General features: G+C 33.2%; 1 long non-coding RNA gene across 3 annotated transcripts; it reads right to left on the minus strand.

Annotated features, from left to right (window-relative positions):
• Positions 1 to 4,672: 4,672 nt before the first annotated feature.
• LOC145128324 (uncharacterized) lies at positions 4,673 to 5,987 on the minus strand. 3 transcript variants are annotated; one of them, XR_013716810.1, is made up of 4 exons: positions 5,853 to 5,987; positions 5,632 to 5,745; positions 5,446 to 5,521; positions 4,673 to 4,736 (listed from the first exon to the last, which is right to left on the minus strand). It is a non-coding gene; the product is annotated as an uncharacterized LOC145128324 (long non-coding RNA). The 3 variants fall into 3 exon arrangements; XR_013716811.1 differs by having other exon boundaries at positions 4,677 to 4,748; positions 5,632 to 5,742; XR_013716809.1 differs by having other exon boundaries at positions 4,677 to 4,748.
• Positions 5,988 to 6,717: the final 730 nt, after the last annotated feature.

Here is a 6,717-nt window from a genome sequence, read left to right on the forward strand (position 1 = left end):
CAAAAGTGTCAAAATGACCAAAGTTGCCAAAAAACATCCAAATTTAGTATTCCTAACTTCCAACAATAATACAGGGACCAATTTCTGCCAAAAAAATGGGAAGTTGAATGGAACACAAACCCAACAATAATACAGGGACCAATTCTGCCAAAAAAATGAGAAGTTGAATGGAACACAAACAAAAGGACATGAATAAATTAATTAAAGAAGTATAGGGACCGGATATGTAAATCAAGGGACCAAACCTGGAAAAAGTATCCCAAGTTTACTATTCATTTCTTCCACAACTTTAATATATATATAATAATGTGTGGTTATCCTTAACAGACATTTATTATGCAGAAATACAAAATAAGTTGTCTTTTTAATGATTCGTGAAAAACATGGTACTATATGTTCGGGTAAATTTTATTTTATATACTTACAAATTTTCAATATAATTTCAACCATCTTATAAAATTTAAAATTATAAATACATCCGTCTAAAACTATCAATCAAATCCCCACACACACACACACACACACATATATATATATATATATATATATATATATATATATATATATATATATATATATATATATATATATATATATATATATAGCAAGGTTCAAATGTGGATTGACATCTTTTATGCGGACAATGCAATTCTGTGAGAATGACAAAAAAATATGTTGTTTAATAATGTGAATACGTTCAGTTTTATATAAATATTGTCATTATTACGCATTCTCACTAATTAAATCGTCTATAAGGTTATTATAGATTTTTTTATTATTATTCTCATTCTGTCAGATTGTTGTCACCATGTTTATTGGGTCGTATTCTGTAAAAATGAAAATGAGTGAAAAACAATGCGTGAGAACAAAAAAGAATAATAATTAGTGAGAATGCATAAAAATGACAATAGTTGTGTGAGGTTGAACGCATTCACATTACTAAACAACTTATTCTCTTAGTAATTCTAATAGAATAACATTGTTCACACGTTTGCACAATAGTTGTCCATCCACATTATAACCTAGCCCTATATATATATATATATATATATATATATATATATATATATATATATATATATATGTAGGATGATGTTTAATAGGAATCATTATTAACAAGATACCAATCGTTATCGTCGAAATTTAAAGCGATCAATGGCCAAAGAAATAGATGTAAACTTGTATATTGGACGCACATACACCGGATTATACCATAAAACACATCTCTTTACCAAAAAACCAACCACTTTTTTTCATTAATTTTTTTTGTAAGCCATGTTTTTATCGAAAAAAAAAACGGAATATAATGTTGTTCACGATTTTTCGTAATCTTTCCATAGAGATCCATGTTTATATAAAAAAATTCGAAAAAAACTCATTTTGTTTTATTGTTTTTTTCAATATTTAAGTTTATTTTTATAAAAAAAAACCAATTATACTAAAAATCTCATTTTTTTCCTCTATTAATAAACATCATCAACGGTTAAAAAAAAACTTGATTAGTTCATATTCATATCGTGAATCTAAACTGTAAACATTTCAATTTTAACATTCACAATGTGAATCTGACTTACTATTATTCACATTGTGAATTTGCTCAGATTCACAATGTGAATTTGGGCAGATTCACAATGTGAATCTGAGCATATTCATAATGTGAATCTGTACTGAAAATTCGTTTTTTTTAATGAATATATGTTTAAAGAGCAAAAAAAATATGAATTTTGATATATTTATTGATTTTTTCAATAAAAAATAGGGCTTAAATTTTCAAAAACAAAGAAATAAAGTGGATCTTTTGAAAAAAAATTTTACTTTTTGTATATCAATGTGGATCTCTGTGGAAAGAGGACGAAAAATCATAAACAATGGTCTATTCGGGTTTTTTTTTCCGATAAAACGTATAGCCTAAAAAAATTAAACGAAAAAAGGAAGTAAGTTTTGTTATAATCCGGTGCATGCGCATCCATTGTAAAAGTCTACAATCCTTCTTTTTTTTCCATTGATCGCATTAAATTCCGACGTTTTAGATTGGTTCTTTGGTTTCTTGATTAATTGGTTCTCTATTAAACTTATATATATATATATATATATATATATATATATATATATATATATATATATATATATATATATATATATATATTGTAACGACCCAATTTTCAAAACAATTTTTTTTTCGTTTGTAATTATCCAAAATGCATGTTTATCATCCACAAAACCAGTTACAATTGTTTTCAAAACCATATCAATAACAACTTTATTTCCAAGATATCAGAGTGTCCCATAAAATATTCGAGTGAGAGTGCACGCCGCGCCATCATGCATTGCTCTTGTCCTTGGGCTCAGATGTACCTGAAACAAATCCACAAATTGTAAGCTAATGCTTAGTGAGTTCCCCAGAGCATACCACACACAAACCATAAACAACACATCATACTAGCTATAACAGCTATACATATCACATAAGCCATGCATACAACTGATAAGGATGCCGTGGGCTCGTCCCCAGGGTCTTACACCAGGATGCCATGGGCTCTCCACATGGTCTTACACCTAAGTGCCACGGGCTCTCCCATGGTCTTTGATAGGAAAGCCATGGGCTCTCCACATGGTCTTACATCCAAGTGCCATGGGCTCTCCCATGGTCTTCCATACAACATACCATATATATTAATAACATACTTCTTATCTCATGCCAACTAACATGTCACACAATGCAATCTCAGCTAGGATACTATACATCATAAAATGGGCCGGCCTTGGTGCCTTAGACCCATTGGTATGGTGAGGAGACTCACCTCTCAAAGGCTGAACTAGCAAGCTGAATTCAAATATATCCCACACGTTGCTCCTTCTCAACAGCTTATAATCATCAATTGATTAACTTAACACCATCCCACAAATACTCTCAGATCAACCCTGGTCAATATCAAGGTCAAGGTCAAAGTTCACAGTCAAGGTCAACAGTCCATGTTGACCTCGATTCGTCGAGTATAACCAGCCACTCGCTGAGTTCCTTGCTTAACTCGCCAATTCGCCGAGTCACTTGAGTGACTCGTCGAGTTCCTTAATGTTCGCGGCTTCAAACTCTCAACCGCAAACCCCTGGCCATAAACTCTTTGGCTGACTCGTCGAGTCGATTAAAGGACTCAGCGATTTCCTTTAGTCCTTATCGTTTTCGGCCTTTTCTAGTGGAATCTAGAGTTCCAAACTTCAGATCTAGCCTTCCCTAGTATAGATGTCACGTAAAGTTGCAAACTTTACGTGCATGCAAGGCCTCACAAGGCCATAACACCAAAATTAGTCTTCATACAAGGTTCTTGTGCATGGAAAGAGGCTGAACTACATAAAGGGAGCAACTGTATGCCATTGGGGACCTAAAGAGGTCCAGATTTGGGACCATAAGTCCAGATTCAAGCTTGACTCCATTTTTCCCAATAATGGTCATTCACTTCCAAGAAATGAGATCTAAACTACTATAGGTCAAGGTCGTGACTTTTTACCTTAGAATGGTGGCCAATATGAAGTAGATGCTGGATCTACTGTTCCTCTCCTATCTCCTTCCACTTCAAGCTCCAAATCCCTTCACAATTACTCCAAGATTGCTCTCAAAGGCTATTTTTCTCACTCAAGATGGGTTCACGGCCGTAAACTATTTTCTTTGGGTAAAAAGGTGCTAAGGGAGGCCACAAGAGGCGATACATGTTGTTTAAATAGGGGCAAACCCCGAAATTAGGGTTTTCTCTTTACAGCTCCAGCTTGCCGAGTCGGGCCTTCCGACTCGCCGAGTTGGTCCCGATCCGTGCCTATGATTAAACGCCCCTACTCGACGAGTTGGACTCCCAAGTCGCCGAGTCCATGCACCAAAAACCCTGAAATGAACTAAATCAAATAATACCTGGAACAGGTGTTATATATATATATATATATATATATATATATATATATATATATATATATATATATATATATATATATATATATACTAGCCGTTTACCCGCGCCAAGCGACGGGTGAAAACAGTTTTTTCAGAAATTAGTTTTAGAGGCTATTAGTTTTTTTACACAAATAGTTTGATGTTTTACGTTGTTAAACAGTGTAAAGATGTTCAAAACATATGAGGTCACTAATATGTGATAAAAGTAGATGAATGTAGTATCGCTCCCCTTCAGCGAGATTAGAATAAACCAAACGACCTCGCATTAATCTTTGTTTTCAAGGATTCGAATGACTTGAGCTCGGATTCAACGTAATTTTTTTTTGAAAAATCTTTGTATGTTTAATGTCTCGCATTGATATCTTCTTTATTTTTTAGGAAAAAAAGTATTCAAATTATTAATTTTTATAAAAAAAATTATGCAACATATGCATACTAATTATATTGTTTGTTTTTCGTCAACACAATGCTTAAAAAAGGAAAACCAAGCGATGTACATTTATAGTTATTGCGGTTAGCACCTAAATAGGCTAAATGCAATGATAATGATAATAATAATAATAATAATAATAATAATAATAATAATAATAACAACAATGTACATTTGATAGTTTAATTACATACCCCAAATATCATTCTTAATAGTTTATACTTTATATACATGAGAAAAACACGATGTCCGACTTTTTTTTACATATGTAGGAAATGATAAATGGTATTTTTTTTTCAGTTTTGGAGTGTCCACAACTTTGAGTGTGCAGAATGCCATATTTCACTTCCATTGAAGTTTTGCTTCCTGTCAAGGTCTCTTAACGCCATTAAAATGTGTTGTTAATAGAGATTTAATGTAAAAATATGAAATTAGTTATTGCAAATATGATTTTAACCTTCTAAACTTAAGAACAAAATATGACAGATCAACATAAAATCACCAAATTCGACTAATTCTCAAATTTCTTATAATCACATTACAAATCGAAGTAAAACAGATAGTTTGATATCATAAAGTGGTGGGTTTTTTTGTAAAGGGTGGATTTTTTGGTATAATCCGGTGTGTGTGCGTCCAATGTAAAAGTGTACATCTATTTCCTTGGCCGTTGATCGTTATGATTTCCGACGCTCAACTACATTCAACTATGTACATGTAACAAATATACCTTATATGAGATTCCAAATCAATTTTATTAACAACTATAGATTTGAAACATGCGTATAAGTGTTGATATTATTTTTGGCACAAAATCTTTTTTTTAGCATTTTATCATTTTGGGAGGTACATAAGTAGAGTTTAGAATATTTGGTTGAAATATAAATAAAAAAATAAATCCTTGTTCCCGATAAGATTTGTGTTTCAGAGTCAGCATATTTCACACTTTAGATGGTTTTATAAAGGCAATCCAGGTTGAAGCATAGACAAAATACCAAAAGACAAGTTTAAGAAAAAAGAAACATTGAAGGATAGATAAACATATGAACAAAATTCCAAATATTAGCTTTGATAATACCATGTTGAAAGAGGGAAAGATGCAGGATTGCCAATGGAAGTTGCTACAAAGTCGACACTGTTTTGAACCCATTCACCTAAAAAACATATAAAAGAAATTAAATTTGAAAAAAGGAGTATTCATTACATAAAGAAAAAATATTTGAGTATACAATGAAGGAAAAAAGACAAGTACAAGTAAATATACCAAATTAGGAGCAATGCAGGAACAATTTAACCAATGTAAGCCGGTGCACTTGAAAAAAAAACCTTTGATTTTGGTTCACATGGGTGAACTGAGCTTTAGAGTTTAGACTTTCTTCTCACATACGAAGTTAAAAAGTAAATACAACCAAAATCAAACAAACATGATTGCTTTCCATGTTACAGATCAAGGATTTCATCAACAATAAATGAATCAAAGTTTACCTATTTGTCCTTGTCATCATTTCAAGGAACTTTAAATCCTCGTCATTGTAGTTATAGTTTTCAAAATCATCTTCACCTATGGAGACTTCATCAAAATCAATTCAGATTGTTAAGGTGTTGTATGAATTGTACCTGTCACCTTCATAAGACACAAATGTTAATTCTGAAAGTGTAGATGTTATTTTTCGGTATCATGTAATTCCTGCATATATAAACCATAATGTAACGCCCCGTTCCTGGTACGTATTTAATTTGATTAAATGGTTCTTTTTGTAAGAGCTACTCGGCGAGTTGTAGCCCTAACTCGCCGAGTAGATGTCGAATTGGACGCGGGCTTTAAGTGATCTACTCGGCGAGTCCACGCCTGGACTCGACGAGTAGGCCAGTCAGGAGGAAACCCTAATCCTTAGGGTTTGCACCCTATTTAAACGTCCTTATAGCCCCATCTCAGCCTCCATCACCCTCAGAGCATTCCTTATCGAAACCCTAGTCTCCATTGGTGAGTTTGAGTGATTGTTGCCTTGTGAAGGGACTTTTGGTGCACATTGGAGCAAGTGGAAGAAGGAAGGGGTTGAAGAGCTCAAGGAAGGGGACTTAGATCCAGAACACATTCATTTGTGGTCACCCATTCTGGTAATAAAGTTTCCATCTTGATTATTGATCTATTAGATCTTGTTTGTCCCTAAATTGTTGCTTTTAAGCCCTAAAACCCCAAATCCTTGGTAGAGAAACCTTATGGTTGGGCTATACTTCAGATCTGGACCCTCATTACCTTCTAGAGTTGTAAAGTCTCAGTTATGTTCGTGATTGAGGTCCCTCTTGAGCTTAGAACCCCATTAAGAGCTTAGTTTTGACATTTGGAGCC

The sequence above is a fragment of the Lactuca virosa genome, chromosome 8 (assembly GCF_052849685.1).
Source record: "Lactuca virosa cultivar CGN04683 chromosome 8, Lactuca_virosa_CGN04683_v6, whole genome shotgun sequence".
Taxonomy (NCBI): domain Eukaryota; kingdom Viridiplantae; phylum Streptophyta; class Magnoliopsida; order Asterales; family Asteraceae; genus Lactuca; species Lactuca virosa.